Source organism: Chiloscyllium punctatum, chromosome 30 (assembly GCF_047496795.1).
Source record: "Chiloscyllium punctatum isolate Juve2018m chromosome 30, sChiPun1.3, whole genome shotgun sequence".
NCBI lineage: Eukaryota > Metazoa > Chordata > Chondrichthyes > Orectolobiformes > Hemiscylliidae > Chiloscyllium > Chiloscyllium punctatum.
Window position 1 is genome coordinate 70,666,709 of NC_092768.1, and position 18,005 is coordinate 70,684,713.

The window sequence follows — 18,005 nt, forward strand, 5'->3', positions numbered from 1 at the left end:
CTTTTCTAAGTGTGGATGGTTACTAATTTGTACTGACCCGACCCTTTTCTAAGTGTGGATGGTGACTGATTTGTACTGACCCGACCCTTTTCTAAGTGTGGATGGTGACTGATTTGTCCTGACCCGACCCTTTTCTAAGTGTGGATGGTTCCTGATTTGTCCAGACCCGACCCTTTTCTAAGTGTGGATGGTGACTGATTTGTACTGACCCTACCCTTTTCAAAGTGTGGATGGTTACTGATTTGTACTGACCCGACCCTTTTCGAAGTGTGGATGGTTACTGATTTATAATGACCGAACCTTTTCTAAGTGTGGATGGTAACTGATTTGTACTGACCGACCTTTTTCTAAGTGTGGATGGTTACTGATTTGTACAGACCCGACCCTTTTCTAAGTGTGGATGGTGACTGATTTGTACTGACCTGAACCTTTTCCAAGTGTGAATGGTTACTGATTTGTACTGACCCGAACCTTTTCTCAGTGTGGATGGTGACTGATTTGTACAGACCCGAACCTTTTCTAAGTGTGGATGGTGACTGATTTGTAATGACCCGACCCTTTTCTAAGTGTGGATGGTGACTGATTTGTACTGACCCGACCCTTTTCTAAGTGTGGATGGTGACTGATTTGTACTGACCCGAACCTTTTCTAAGTGTGGATGGTGACTGATTTGTAATGACCCGACCCTTTTCTAAGTGTGGATGGTTACTGATTTGTACTGACCCGACCCTTTTCCAAGTGTGGATGGTTACTGAGTTGTACTGACCCGAACCTTTTCTAAGTGTGGATGGTGACTGATTTGTACTGACCCGACCCTTTTCTAAGTGTGGATGGTGACTGATTTGTCCTGACCCGACCCTTTTCTAAGTGTGGATGGTGACTGATTTGTACTGACCTGAACCTTTTCTAAGTGTGAATGGTTACTGATTTGTACTGACCCGACCCTTTTCTCAGTGTCGATGGTTACTGATTTGTACTGACCCGACCCTTTTCTAAGTGTGGATGGTTACTGATTTGTACTGACCCGACCCTTTTCTTAGTGTGGATGGTTACTGATTTGTACTGACCTGAACCTTTTCTAAGTGTGGATGGTGACTGATTTGTACTGACCCGACCCTTTTCTAAGTGTGGATGGTGACTGATTTGTACTGACCCGAACCTTTTCTAAGTGTGGATGGTTACTGATTTGTAATGACCCGACCCTTTTCTAAGTGTGGATGGTGACTGATTTGTACTGACCCGACCCTTTTCTAAGTGTTGATGGTGACTGATTTGTAATGACCCGACCCTTTTCTAAGTGTGGATGGTGACTGATTTGTACTGACCCGACCCTTTTCTAAGTGTGGATGGTGATTGATTTGTCCTGACCCGACCCTTTTCTAAGTGTGGATGGTGACTGATTTGTACTGACCTGAACCTTTTCTAAGTGTGAATGGTTACTGATTTGTACTGACCCGACCCTTTTCTCAGTGTCGATGGTTACTGATTTGTACTGACCCGACCCTTTTCTAAGTGTGGATGGTTACTGATTTGTACTGACCCGACCCTTTTCTAAGTGTGGATGATGACTGATTTGTACTGACCCGACCCTTTTCTTAGTGTGGATGGTTACTGATTTGTACTGACCCGAACCTTTTCTAAGTGTGGATGGTGTCTGATTTGTACTGACCCGACCCTTTTCTAAGTGTGGATGGTTACTGATTTGTCCAGACCCGACCCTTTTCTAAGTGTGGATGGTGACTGATTTGTACTGACCCGACCCTTTTCTAAGTGTGGATGGTGACTGATTTGTCCTGACCCGACCCTTTTCTAAGTGTGGATGGTGACTGATTTGTACTGACCTGAACCTTTTCTAAGTGTGAATGGTTACTGATTTGTACTGACCCGACCCTTTTCTCAGTGTCGATGGTTACTGATTTGTACTGGCCCGACCCTTTTCTAAGTGTGGATGGTTACTGATTTGTACTGACCCGACCCTTTTCTAAGAGTGGATGGTTACTGATTTGTACTGACCTGAACCTTTTCTAAGTGTGGATGGTGTCTGATTTGTACTGACCCGACCCTTTTCTAAGTGTGGATGGTTACTGATTTGTACTGAACCGAACCTTTTCTAAGTGTGGGTGGTTACTGATTTGTATTGACCTGAACCTTTTCTAAGTGTGGATGGTGACTGATTTGTACTGACCCGACCCTTTTCTAAGTGTGGATGGTGACGGATTTGTACTGACCCGACCCTTTTCAAAGTGTGGATGGTTACTGATTTGAACTGACCCGACCCTTTTCGAAGTGTGGATGGTTACTGATTTGTACTGACCGACCCTTTTCTAAGTGTGGATGGTTACTGATTTGTACTGACCCGACCCTTTTCTAAGTGTGGATGGTGACTGATTTGTACTGACCTGAACCTTTTCTAAGTGTGGATGGTTACTGATTTGAACTGACCCGAACCTTTTCTCAGTGTGGATGGTGACTGATTTGTACTGACCGGAACCTTTTCTAAGTGTGGATGGTGACTGATTTGTACTGACCCGAACCTTTTCTAAGTGTGGATGGTTACTGATTTGTACTGACCCGACCCTTTTCTAAGTGTGGATGGTTACTGATTTGTAATGACCCGACCCTTTTCTAAGAGTGGATGGTTACTGATTTGTACTGACCCGAACCTTTTCTAAGTGTGGATGGTGACTGATTTGTACTGACCCGACCCTTTTCTAAGTGTGGATGGTTACTGATTTGTACTGACCCGACCCTTTTCTAAGTGTGGATGGTTACTGATTTGTACTGACCCGACCCTTTTCTAAGTGTGGATGGTGAATGATTTGTACTGACCCGAACCTTTTCTCAGTGTGGATGGTGACTGATTTGTACTGACCCGACCCTTTTCTAAGTGTGGATGGTAACTGATTTGTACTGACCCGACCCTTTTCTAAGTGTGGATGGTTACCGATTTGTACTGACCCGACCCTTTTCTAAGTGTGGATGGTGACTGATTTGTACTGACCCGAACCTTTTCTAAGTGTGGATGGTGACGGATTTGTACTGACCCGACCCTTTTCGAAGTGTGGATGGTTACTGATTTGTACTGACCCGACCCTTTTCTAAGTGTGGATGGTGACTGATTTGTCCTGACCCGACCCTTTTCTAAGTGTGGATGGTTACTGATTTGTCCAGACACGACCCTTCTCTAAGTGTGGATGGTGACTGATTTGTACTGACCCTACCCTTTTCAAAGTGTGGATGGTTACTGATTTGTACTGACCCGACCCTTTTCGAAGTGTGGATGGTTACTGATTTATAATGACCGAACCTTTTCTAAGTGTGGATGGTAACTGATTTGTACTGACCGACCCTTTTCTAATTGTGGATGGTTACTGATTTGTACAGACCCGACCCTTTTCTAAGTGTGGATGGTTACTGATTTGTACTGACCCGACCCTTTTCTAAGTGTGGATGGTTACTGATTTGTACAGACCCGACCCTTTTCGAAGTGTGGATGGTTACTGATTTATAATGACCGAACCTTTTCTAAGTGTGGATGGTGACTGATTTGTACTGACCTGAACCTTTTCTAAGTGTGAATGGTTACTGATTTGTACTGACCCGAACCTTTTCTCAGTGTGGATGGTGACTGATTTGTACTGACCCGACCCTTTTCTAAGTGTGGATGGTGACTGATTTGTACTGACCCGAACCTTTTCTAAGTGTGGATGGTGACTGATTTGTAATGACCCGACCCTTTTCTAAGTGTGGATGGTGACTGATTTGTACTGACCCGACCCTTTTCTAAGTGTGGATGGTGATTGATTTGTCCTGACCCGACCCTTTTCTAAGTGTGGATGGTGACTGATTTGTACTGACCTGAACCTTTTCTAAGTGTGAATGGTTACTGATTTGTACTGACCCGACCCTTTTCTCAGTGTCGATGGTTACTGATTTGTACTGACCCGACCCTTTTCTAAGTGTGGATGGTTACTGATTTGTACTGACCCGACCCTTTTCTAAGTGTGGATGGTTACTGATTTGTACTGACCCGAACCTTTTCTAAGTGTGGATGATGACTGATTTGTACTGACCCGACCCTTTTCTAAGTGTGGATGGTGTCTGATTTGTACTGACCCGACCCTTTTCTAAGTGTGGATGGTTACTGATTTGTACTGAACCGAACCTTTTCTAAGTGTGGATGGTTACTGATTTGTAATGACCTGAACCTTTTCTAAGTGTGGATGGTTACTGATTTGTACTGACCTGACCCTTTTCTAAGTGTGGATGGTGACGGATTTGTACTGACCCGACCCTTTTCTAAGTGTGGATGGTTACTGATTTGTACTGACCCGACCCTTTTCTAAGTGTGGATGGTGACTGATTTGTCCTGACCCGACCCTTTTCTAAGTGTGGATGGTTACTGATTTGTCCAGACCCGACCCTTTTCTAAGTGTGGATGGTGACTGATTTGTACTGACCCTACCCTTTTCTAAGTGTGGATGGTTACTGATTTGTACTGACCCGACCCTTTTCGAAGTGTGGATGGTTACTGATTTATAATGACCGAACCTTTTCTAAGTGTGGATGGTAACTGATTTGTACTGACCGACCCTTTTCTAAGTGTGGATGGTTACTGATTTGTACTGACCCGACCCTTTTCTAAGTGTGGATGGTGACTGATTTGTACTGACCTGAACCTTTTCTAAGTGTGGATGGTTACTGATTTGTACTGACCCGAACCTTTTCTCAGTGTGGATGGTGACTGATTTGTACTGACCGGAACCTTTTCTAAGTGTGGATGGTGACTGATTTGTACTGACCCGAACCTTTTCTCAGTGTGGATGGTTACTGATTTGTAATAACCCGACCCTTTTCTAAGAGTGGATGGTTACTGATTTGTACTGACCCGAACCTTTTCTAAGTGTGGATGGTGAATGATTTGTACTGACCCGACCCTTTTCTAAGTGTGGATGGTTACTGATTTGTACTGACCCGACCCTTTTCTAAGTGTGGATGGTTACTGATTTGTACTGACCCGACCCTTTTCTAAGTGTGGATGGTTACTGATTTGTACTGACCCGACCCTTTTCCAAGTGTGGATGGTTACTGAGTTGTACTGACCCGAACCTTTTCTAAGTGTGGATGGTGACTGATTTGTACTGACCCGACCCTTTTCTAAGTGTGGATGGTGACTGATTTGTCCTGACCCGACCCTTTTCTAAGTGTGGATGGTGACTGATTTGTACTGACCTGAACCTTTTCTAAGTGTGAATGGTTACTGATTTGTACTGACCCGACCCTTTTCTCAGTGTCGATGGTTACTGATTTGTACTGACCCGACCCTTTTCTAAGTGTGGATGGTTACTGATTTGTACTGACCCGACCCTTTTCTTAGTGTGGATGGTTACTGATTTGTACTGACCTGAACCTTTTCTAAGTGTGGATGGTGACTGATTTGTACTGACCCGACCCTTTTCTAAGTGTGGATGGTGACTGATTTGTACTGACCCGAACCTTTTCTAAGTGTGGATGGTTACTGATTTGTAATGACCCGACCCTTTTCTAAGAGTGGATGGTTACTGATTTGTACTGACCCGAACCTTTTCTAAGTGTGGATGGTGACTGATTTGTACTGACCCGACCCTTTTCTAAGTGTGGATGGTTACTGATTTGTACTGACCCGAACCTTTTCTAAGTGTGGATGGTTACTGATTTGTACTGACCCGACCCTTTTCTAAGTGTGGATGGTGAATGATTTGTACTGACCCGAAACTTTTCTCAGTGTGGATGGTGACTGATTTGTACTGACCCGACCCTTTTCTAAGTGTGGATGGTTACCGATTTGTACTGACCCGACCCTTTTCTAAGTGTGGATGGTGACTGATTTGTACTGACCCGAACCTTTTCTAAGTGTGGATGGTGACGGATTTGTACTGACCCGACCCTTTTCGAAGTGTGGATGGTTACTGATTTGTACTGACCCGACCCTTTTCTAAGTGTGGATGGTGACTGATTTGTCCTGACCCGACCCTTTTCTAAGTGTGGATGGTTACTGATTTGTCCAGACCCGACCCTTTTCTAAGTGTGGATGGTGACTGATTTGTACTGACCCTACCCTTTTCAAAGTGTGGATGGTTACTGATTTGTACTGACCCGACCCTTTTCGAAGTGTGGATGGTTACTGATTTGTACTGACCCGAATCTTTTCTAAGTGTGGATGGTAACTGATTTGTACTGACCGACCCTTTTCTAAGTGTGGATGGTTACTGATTTGTACTGACCCGACCCTTTTCTAAGTGTGGATGGTTACTGATTTGTACAGACCCGACCCTTTTCTAAGTGTGGATGGTGACTGATTTGTACTGACCTGAACCTTTTCTAAGTGTGAATGGTTACTGATTTGTACTGACCCGAACCTTTTCTCAGTGTGGATGGTGACTGATTTGCCTGACCGGAACCTTTTCAAAGTGTGGATTCTGACTGATTTGTACAGAACCGGACCTTTTCTAAGTGTGTATGGTGACTGATTTGTCATGACCCGACCCTTTTCTAAGTGTGGATGGTGACTGATTTGTACTGACCCGACCCTTTTCTAAGTGTTGATGGTGACTGATTTGTAATGACCCGACCCTTTTCTAAGTGTGGATGGTGACTGATTTGTACTGACCCGACCCTTTTCTAAGTGTGGATGGTGATTGATTTGTCCTGACCCGACCCTTTTCTAAGTGTGGATGGTGACTGATTTGTACTGACCTGAACCTTTTCTAAGTGTGAATGGTTACTGATTTGTACTGACCCGACCCTTTTCTCAGTGTCGATGGTTACTGATTTGTACTGACCCGACCCTTTTCTAAGTGTGGATGGTTACTGATTTGTACTGACCCGACCCTTTTCTAAGTGTGGATGATGACTGATTTGTACTGACCCGACCCTTTTCTTAGTGTGGATGGTTACTGATTTGTACTGACCCGAACCTTTTCTAAGTGTGGATGGTGTCTGATTTGTACTGACCCGACCCTTTTCTAAGTGTGGATGGTTACTGATTTGTCCAGACCCGACCCTTTTCTAAGTGTGGATGGTGACTGATTTGTACTGACCCGACCCTTTTCTAAGTGTGGATGGTGACTGATTTGTCCTGACCCGACCCTTTTCTAAGTGTGGATGGTGACTGATTTGTACTGACCTGAACCTTTTTTAAGTGTGAATGGTTACTGATTTGTACTGACCCGACCCTTTTCTCAGTGTCGATGGTTACTGATTTGTACTGGCCCGACCCTTTTCTAAGTGTGGATGGTTACTGATTTGTACTGACCCGACCCTTTTCTAAGAGTGGATGGTTACTGATTTGTACTGACCCGAACCTTTTCTAAGTGTGGATGGTGTCTGATTTGTACTGACCCGACCCTTTTCTAAGTGTGGATGGTTACTGATTTGTACTGAACCGAACCTTTTCTAAGTGTGGGTGGTTACTGATTTGTATTGACCTGAACCTTTTCTAAGTGTGGATGGTGACTGATTTGTACTGACCCGACCCTTTTCTAAGTGTGGATGGTGACGGATTTGTACTGACCCGACCCTTTTCAAAGTGTGGATGGTTACTGATTTGAACTGACCCGACCCTTTTCGAAGTGTGGATGGTTACTGATTTGTACTGACCGACCCTTTTCTAAGTGTGGATGGTTACTGATTTGTACTGACCCGACCCTTTTCTAAGTGTGGATGGTGACTGATTTGTACTGACCTGAACCTTTTCTAAGTGTGGATGGTTACTGATTTGAACTGACCCGAACCTTTTCTCAGTGTGGATGGTGACTGATTTGTACTGACCGGAACCTTTTCTAAGTGTGGATGGTGACTGATTTGTACTGACCCGAACCTTTTCTAAGTGTGGATGGTTACTGATTTGTACTGACCCGACCCTTTTCTAAGTGTGGATGGTTACTGATTTGTAATGACCCGACCCTTTTCTAAGAGTGGATGGTTACTGATTTGTACTGACCCGAACCTTTTCTAAGTGTGGATGGTGACTGATTTGTACTGACCCGACCCTTTTCTAAGTGTGGATGGTTACTGATTTGTACTGACCCGACCCTTTTCTAAGTGTGGATGGTTACTGATTTGTACTGACCCGACCCTTTTCTAAGTGTGGATGGTGAATGATTTGTACTGACCCGAACCTTTTCTCAGTGTGGATGGTGACTGATTTGTACTGACCCGACCCTTTTCTAAGTGTGGATGGTAACTGATTTGTACTGACCCGACCCTTTTCTAAGTGTGGATGGTTACCGATTTGTACTGACCCGACCCTTTTCTAAGTGTGGATGGTGACTGGTTTGTACTGACCCGAACCTTTTCTTAGTGTGGATGGTGACGGATTTGTACTGACCCGACCCTTTTCGAAGTGTGGATGGTTACTGATTTGTACTGACCCGACCCTTTTCTAAGTGTGGATGGTGACTGATTTGTCCTGACCCGACCCTTTTCTAAGTGTGGATGGTTACTGATTTGTCCAGACACGACCCTTTTCTAAGTGTGGATGGTGACTGATTTGTACTGACCCTACCCTTTTCAAAGTGTGGATGGTTACTGATTTGTACTGACCCGACCCTTTTCGAAGTGTGGATGGTTACTGATTTATAATGACCGAACCTTTTCTAAGTGTGGATGGTAACTGATTTGTACTGACCGACCCTTTTCTAATTGTGGATGGTTACTGATTTGTACAGACCCGACCCTTTTCTAAGTGTGGATGGTTACTGATTTGTACTGACCCGACCCTTTTCTAAGTGTGGATGGTTACTGATTTGTACAGACCCGACCCTTTTCGAAGTGTGGATGGTTACTGATTTATAATGACCGAACCTTTTCTAAGTGTGGATGGTGACTGATTTGTACTGACCTGAACCTTTTCTAAGTGTGAATGGTTACTGATTTGTACTGACCCGAACCTTTTCTCAGTGTGGATGGTGACTGATTTGTACTGACCCGACCCTTTTCTAAGTGTGGATGGTGACTGATTTGTACTGACCCGAACCTTTTCTAAGTGTGGATGGTGACTGATTTGTAATGACCCGACCCTTTTCTAAGTGTGGATGGTGACTGATTTGTACTGACCCGACCCTTTTCTAAGTGTGGATGGTGATTGATTTGTCCTGACCCGACCCTTTTCTAAGTGTGGATGGTGACTGATTTGTACTGACCTGAACCTTTTCTAAGAGTGAATGGTTACTGATTTGTACTGACCCGACCCTTTTCTCAGTGTCGATGGTTACTGATTTGTACTGACCCGACCCTTTTCTAAGTGTGGATGGTTACTGATTTGTACTGACCCGACCCTTTTCTAAGTGTGGATGGTTACTGATTTGTACTGACCCGAACCTTTTCTAAGTGTGGATGATGACTGATTTGTACTGACCCGACCCTTTTCTAAGTGTGGATGGTGTCTGATTTGTACTGACCCGACCCTTTTCTAAGTGTGGATGGTTACTGATTTGTACTGAACCGAACCTTTTCTAAGTGTGGATGGTTACTGATTTGTAATGACCTGAACCTTTTCTAAGTGTGGATGGTTACTGATTTGTACTGACCTGACCCTTTTCTAAGTGTGGATGGTGACGGATTTGTACTGACCCGACCCTTTTCTAAGTGTGGATGGTTACTGATTTGTACTGACCCGACCCTTTTCTAAGTGTGGATGGTGACTGATTTGTCCTGACCCGACCCTTTTCTAAGTGTGGATGGTTACTGATTTGTCCAGACCCGACCCTTTTCTAAGTGTGGATGGTGACTGATTTGTACTGACCCTACCCTTTTCTAAGTGTGGATGGTTACTGATTTGTACTGACCCAACCCTTTTCGAAGTGTGGATGGTTACTGATTTATAATGACCGAACCTTTTCTAAGTGTGGATGGTAACTGATTTGTACTGACCGACCCTTTTCTAAGTGTGGATGGTTACTGATTTGTACTGACCCGACCCTTTTCTAAGTGTGGATGGTGACTGATTTGTACTGACCTGAACCTTTTCTAAGTGTGGATGGTTACTGATTTGTACTGACCCGAACCTTTTCTCAGTGTGGATGGTGACTGATTTGTACTGACCGGAACCTTTTCTAAGTGTGGATGGTGACTGATTTGTACTGACCCGAACCTTTTCTCAGTGTGGATGGTTACTGATTTGTAATAACCCGACCCTTTTCTAAGAGTGGATGGTTACTGATTTGTACTGACCCGAAACTTTTCTAAGTGTGGATGGTGAATGATTTGTACTGACCCGACCCTTTTCTAAGTGTGGATGGTTACTGATTTGTACTGACCCGACCCTTTTCTAAGTGTGGATGGTTACTGATTTGTACTGACCCGACCCTTTTCTAAGTGTGGATGGTGAATGATTTGTACTGACCCGAACCTTTTCTCAGTGTGGATGGTGACTGATTTGTACTGACCCGACCCTTTTCAAAGTGTGGATGGTAACTGATTTGTACTGACCCGACCCTTTTCTAAGTGTGGATGGTTACCGATTTGTACTGACCCGACCCTTTTCTAAATGTGGATGGTGACTGATTTGTACTGACCCGAACCTTTTCTAAGTGTGGATGGTGACGGATTTGTACTGACCCGACCCTTTTCGAAGTGTGGATGGTTACTGATTTGTACTGACCCGACCCTTTTCTAAGTGTGGATGGTGACTGATTTGTCCTGACCCGACCCTTTTCTAAGTGTGGATGGTTACTGACTTGTCCAGACCCGACCCTTTTCGAAGTGTGGATGGTTACTGATTTATAATGACAGAACCTTTTCTAAGTGTGGATGGTAACTGATTTGTACTGACCGACCCTTTTCTAAGTGTGGATGGTTACTGATTTGTACTGACCCGACCCTTTTCTAAGTGTGGATGGTTACTGATTTGTACAGACCCGACCCTTTTCTAAGTGTGGATGGTGACTGATTTGTACTGACCTGAACCTTTTCTAAGTGTGAATGGTTACTGATTTGTACTGACCCGAAGCTTTTCTCAGTGTGGATGGTGACTTATTTGTCCTGACCGGAACCTTTTCTAAGTGTGGATGGTGACTGATTTGTACAGACCCGAACCTTTTCTAAGTGTGGATGGTGACTGATTTGTAATGACCCGACCCTTTTCTAAGTGTGGATGGTGACTGATTTGTACTGACCCGACCCTTTTCTAAGTGTGGATGGTGACTGATTTGTACTGACCCGAACCTTTTCTAAGTGTGGATGGTGACTGATTTGTAATGACCCGACCCTTTTCTAAGTGTGGATGGTGACTGATTTGTACTGACCCGACCCTTTTCTAAGTGTGGATGGTGACTGATTTGTCCTGACCCGACCCTTTTCTAAGTGTGGATGGTGACTGATTTGTACTGACCTGAACCTTTTCTAAGTGTGAATGGTTACTGATTTGTACTGACCCGACCCTTTTCTCAGTGTCGATGGTTACTGATTTGTACTGACCCGACCCTTTTCTCAGTGTGGATGGTTACTGATTTGTGCTGACCCGACCCTTTTCAAAGTGTGGATGATGACTGATTTGTACTGACCCGACCCTTTTCTAAGTGTGGATGGTTACTGATTTGTACTGACCCGAACCTTTTCTAAGTGTGGATGGTGTCTGATTTGTACTGACCCGACCCTTTTCTAAGTGTGGATGGTTACTGATTTGTACTGACCCGAACCTTTTCTAAGTGTGGATGGTTACTGATTTGTACTGACCTGAACCTTTTCTAAGTGTGGATGGTTACTGATTTGTACTGACCTGACCCTTTTCTAAGTGTGGATGGTGACTGATTTGTACTGACCCGACTCTTTTCTAAGTGTGAATGGTTACTGATTTGTACTGACCCGACCCTTTTCTTAGTGTGGACGGTGACTGATTTGTACTGACCCGACCCTTTTCTAAGTGTGGATGGTGACTGATTTGTACTGACCCGAACCTTTTCTAAGTGTGGATTGTTACTGATTTGTAATGACCCGACCCTTTTCTAAGAGTGGATGGTTACTGATTTGTACTGACCCGAACCTTTTCTAAGTGTGGATGGTGACTGATTTGTACTGACCCGACCCTTTTCTAAGTGTGGATGGTTACTGATTTGTACTGACCCGACCCTTTTCTAAGTGTGGATGGTGACTGATTTGTACTGACCCGACCCTTTTCTAAGTGTGGATGGTGAATGATTTGTACTGACCCGAAACTTTTCTCAGTGTGGATGGTGACTGATTTGTACTGACCCGACCCTTTTCTAAGTGTGGATGGTAACTGATTTGTACTGACCCGACCCTTTTCTAAGTGTGGATGGTTACCGATTTGTACTGACCCGACCCTTTCCTAAGTGTGGATGGTGACTGATTTGTACTGACCCGAACCTTTTCTAAGTGTGGATGGTGACGGATTTGTACTGACCCGACCCTTTTCGAAGTGTGGATGGTTACTGATTTGTACTGACCCGACCCTTTTCTAAGTGTGGATGGTGACTGATTTGTCCTGACCCGACCCTTTTCTAAGTGTGGATGGTTACTGATTTGTCCAGACCCGACCCTTTTCTAAGTGTGGATGGTGACTGATTTGTACTGACCCTACCCTTTTCAAAGTGTGGATGGTTACTGATTTGTACTGACCCGACCCTTTTCGAAGTGTGGATGGTTACTGATTTATAATGACCGAACCTTTTCTAAGTGTGGATGGTAACTGATTTGTACTGACCGACCCTTTTCTAAGTGTGGATGGTGACTGATTTGTACTGACCCGACCCTTTTCTAAGTGTGGATGGTTACTGATTTGTACAGACCCGACCCTTTTCTAAGTGTGGATGGTGACTGATTTGTACTGACCTGAACCTTTTCTAAGTGTGAATGGTTACTGATTTGTACTGACCCGAACCTTTTCTCAGTGTGGATGGTGACTGATTTGCCTGACCGGAACCTTTTCAAAGTGTGGATTCTGACTGATTTGTACAGACCCGAACCTTTTCTAAGTGTGGATGGTGACTGATTTGTAATGACCCGACCCTCTTCTAAGTGTGGATGGTGACTGATTTGTACTGACCCGACCCTTTTCTAAGTGTGGATGGTGACTGATTTGTACTGACCCGAACCTTTTCTAAGTGTGGATGGTGACTGATTTGTAATGACCCGACCCATTTCTAAGTGTGGATGGTGACTGATTTGTACTGACCCGACCCTTTTCTAAGTGTGGATGGTGATTGATTTGTCCTGACCCGACCCTTTTCTAAGTGTGGATGGTGACTGATTTGTACTGACCTGAACCTTTTCTAAGTGTGAATGGTTACTGATTTGTACTGACCCGACCCTTTTCTCAGTGTGGATGGTTACTGATTTGTACTGACCCGACCCTTTTCTAAGTGTGGATGGTTACTGATTTGTACTGACCCGAACCTTTTCTCAGTGTGGATGGTGACTGATTTGTACTGACCGGAACCTTTTCTAAGTGTGGATGGTGACTGATTTGTACTGACCCGAACCTTTTCTCAGTGTGGATGGTTACTGATTTGTAATAACCCGACCCTTTTCTAAGAGTGGATGGTTACTGATTTGTACTGACCCGAACCTTTTCTAAGTGTGGATGGTGAATGATTTGTACTGACCCGACCCTTTTCTAAGTGTGGATGGTTACTGATTTGTACTGACCCGACCCTTTTCTAAGTGTGGATGGTTACTGATTTGTACTGACCCGACCCTTTTCTAAGTGTGGATGGTTACTGATTTGTACTGACCCGACCCTTTTCCAAGTGTGGATGGTTACTGAGTTGTACTGACCCGAACCTTTTCTAAGTGTGGATGGTGACTGATTTGTACTGACCCGACCCTTTTCTAAGTGTGGATGGTGACTGATTTGTCCTGACCCGACCCTTTTCTAAGTGTGGATGGTGACTGATTTGTACTGACCTGAACCTTTTCTAAGTGTGAATGGTTACTGATTTGTACTGACCCGACCCTTTTCTCAGTGTCGATGGTTACTGATTTGTACTGACCCCACCCTTTTCTAAGTGTGGATGGTTACTGATTTGTACTGACCCGACCCTTTTCTTAGTGTGGATGGTTACTGATTTGTACTGACCTGAACCTTTTCTAAGTGTGGATGGTGACTGATTTGTACTGACCCGACCCTTTTCTAAGTGTGGATGGTGACTGATTTGTACTGACCCGAACCTTTTCTAAGTGTGGATGGTTACTGATTTGTAATGACCCGACCCTTTTCTAAGAGTGGATGGTTACTGATTTGTACTGACCCGAACCTTTTCTAAGTGTGGATGGTGACTGATTTGTACTGACCCGACCCTTTTCTAAGTGTGGATGGTTACTGATTTGTACTGACCCGAACCTTTTCTAAGTGTGGATGGTTACTGATTTGTACTGACCCGACCCTTTTCTAAGTGTGGATGGTGAATGATTTGTACTGACCCGAAACTTTTCTCAGTGTGGATGGTGACTGATTTGTACTGACCCGACCCTTTTCTAAGTGTGGATGGTTACCGATTTGTACTGACCCGACCCTTTTCTAAGTGTGGATGGTGACTGATTTGTACTGACCCGAACCTTTTCTAAGTGTGGATGGTGACGGATTTGTACTGACCCGACCCTTTTCGAAGTGTGGATGGTTACTGATTTGTACTGACCCGACCCTTTTCTAAGTGTGGATGGTGACTGATTTGTCCTGACCCGACCCTTTTCTAAGTGTGGATGGTTACTGATTTGTCCAGACCCGACCCTTTTCTAAGTGTGGATGGTGACTGATTTGTACTGACCCTACCCTTTTCAAAGTGTGGATGGTTACTGATTTGTACTGACCCGACCCTTTTCGAAGTGTGGATGGTTACTGATTTGTACTGACCCGAATCTTTTCTAAGTGTGGATGGTAACTGATTTGTACTGACCGACCCTTTTCTAAGTGTGGATGGTTACTGATTTGTACTGACCCGACCCTTTTCTAAGTGTGGATGGTTACTGATTTGTACAGACCCGACCCTTTTCTAAGTGTGGATGGTGACTGATTTGTACTGACCTGAACCTTTTCTAAGTGTGAATGGTTACTGATTTGTACTGACCCGAACCTTTTCTCAGTGTGGATGGTGACTGATTTGCCTGACCGGAACCTTTTCAAAGTGTGGATTCTGACTGATTTGTACAGAACCGGACCTTTTCTAAGTGTGTATGGTGACTGATTTGTAATGACCCGACCCTTTTCTAAGTGTGGATGGTGACTGATTTGTACTGACCCGACCCTTTTCTAAGTGTTGATGGTGACTGATTTGTAATGACCCGACCCTTTTCTAAGTGTGGATGGTGACTGATTTGTACTGACCCGACCCTTTTCTAAGTGTGGATGGTGATTGATTTGTCCTGACCCGACCCTTTTCTAAGTGTGGATGGTGACTGATTTGTACTGACCTGAACCTTTTCTAAGTGTGAATGGTTACTGATTTGTACTGACCCGACCCTTTTCTCAGTGTCGATGGTTACTGATTTGTACTGACCCGACCCTTTTCTAAGTGTGGATGGTTACTGATTTGTACTGACCCGACCCTTTTCTAAGTGTGGATGATGACTGATTTGTACTGACCCGACCCTTTTCTTAGTGTGGATGGTTACTGATTTGTACTGACCCGAACCTTTTCTAAGTGTGGATGGTGTCTGATTTGTACTGACCCGACCCTTTTCTAAGTGTGGATGGTTACTGATTTGTCCAGACCCGACCCTTTTCTAAGTGTGGATGGTGACTGATTTGTACTGACCCGACCCTTTTCTAAGTGTGGATGGTGACTGATTTGTCCTGACCCGACCCTTTTCTAAGTGTGGATGGTGACTGATTTGTACTGACCTGAACCTTTTTTAAGTGTGAATGGTTACTGATTTGTACTGACCCGACCCTTTTCTCAGTGTCGATGGTTACTGATTTGTACTGGCCCGACCCTTTTCTAAGTGTGGATGGTTACTGATTTGTACTGACCCGACCCTTTTCTAAGAGTGGATGGTTACTGATTTGTACTGACCCGAACCTTTTCTAAGTGTGGATGGTGTCTGATTTGTACTCACCCGACCCTTTTCTAAGTGTGGATGGTTACTGATTTGTACTGAACCGAACCTTTTCTAAGTGTGGGTGGTTACTGATTTGTATTGACCTGAACCTTTTCTAAGTGTGGATGGTGACTGATTTGTACTGACCCGACCCTTTTCTAAGTGTGGATGGTGACGGATTTGTACTGACCCGACCCTTTTCAAAGTGTGGATGGTTACTGATTTGAACTGACCCGACCCTTTTCGAAGTGTGGATGGTTACTGATTTGTACTGACCGACCCTTTTCTAAGTGTGGATGGTTACTGATTTGTACTGACCCGACCCTTTTCTAAGTGTGGATGGTGACTGATTTGTACTGACCTGAACCTTTTCTAAGTGTGGATGGTTACTGATTTGAACTGACCCGAACCTTTTCTCAGTGTGGATGGTGACTGATTTGTACTGACCGGAACCTTTTCTAAGTGTGGATGGTGACTGATTTGTACTGACCCGAACCTTTTCTAAGTGTGGATGGTTACTGATTTGTACTGACCCGACCCTTTTCTAAGTGTGGATGGTTACTGATTTGTAATGACCCGACCCTTTTCTAAGAGTGGATGGTTACTGATTTGTACTGACCCGAACCTTTTCTAAGTGTGGATGGTGACTGATTTGTACTGACCCGACCCTTTTCTAAGTGTGGATGGTTACTGATTTGTACTGACCCGACCCTTTTCTAAGTGTGGATGGTTACTGATTTGTACTGACCCGACCCTTTTCTAAGTGTGGATGGTGAATGATTTGTACTGACCCGAACCTTTTCTCAGTGTGGATGGTGACTGATTTGTACTGACCCGACCCTTTTCTAAGTGTGGATGGTAACTGATTTGTACTGACCCGACCCTTTTCTAAGTGTGGATGGTTACCGATTTGTACTGACCCGACCCTTTTCTAAGTGTGGATGGTGACTGATTTGTACTGACCCGAACCTTTTCTTAGTGTGGATGGTGACGGATTTGTACTGACCCGACCCTTTTCGAAGTGTGGATGGTTACTGATTTGTACTGACCCGACCCTTTTCTAAGTGTGGATGGTGACTGATTTGTCCTGACCCGACCCTTTTCTAAGTGTGGATGGTTACTGATTTGTCCAGACACGACCCTTTTCTAAGTGTGGATGGTGACTGATTTGTACTGACCCTACCCTTTTCAAAGTGTGGATGGTTACTGATTTGTACTGACCCGACCCTTTTCGAAGTGTGGATGGTTACTGATTTATAATGACCGAACCTTTTCTAAGTGTGGATGGTAACTGATTTGTACTGACCGACCCTTTTCTAATTGTGGATGGTTACTGATTTGTACAGACCCGACCCTTTTCTAAGTGTGGATGGTTACTGATTTGTACTGACCCGACCCTTTTCTAAGTGTGGATGGTTACTGATTTGTACAGACCCGACCCTTTTCGAAGTGTGGATGGTTACTGATTTATAATGACCGAACCTTTTCTAAGTGTGGATGGTGACTGATTTGTACTGACCTGAACCTTTTCTAAGTGTGAATGGTTACTGATTTGTACTGACCCGAACCTTTTCTCAGTGTGGATGGTGACTGATTTGTACTGACCCGACCCTTTTCTAAGTGTGGATGGTGACTGATTTGTACTGACCCGAACCTTTTCTAAGTGTGGATGGTGACTGATTTGTAATGACCCGACCCTTTTCTAAGTGTGGATGGTGACTGATTTGTACTGACCCGACCCTTTTCTAAGTGTGGATGGTGATTGATTTGTCCTGACCCGACCCTTTTCTAAGTGTGGATGGTGACTGATTTGTACTGACCTGAACCTTTTCTAAGTGTGAATGGTTACTGATTTGTACTGACCCGACCCTTTTCTCAGTGTCGATGGTTACTGATTTGTACTGACCCGACCCTTTTCTAAGTGTGGATGGTTACTGATTTGTACTGACCCGACCCTTTTCTAAGTGTGG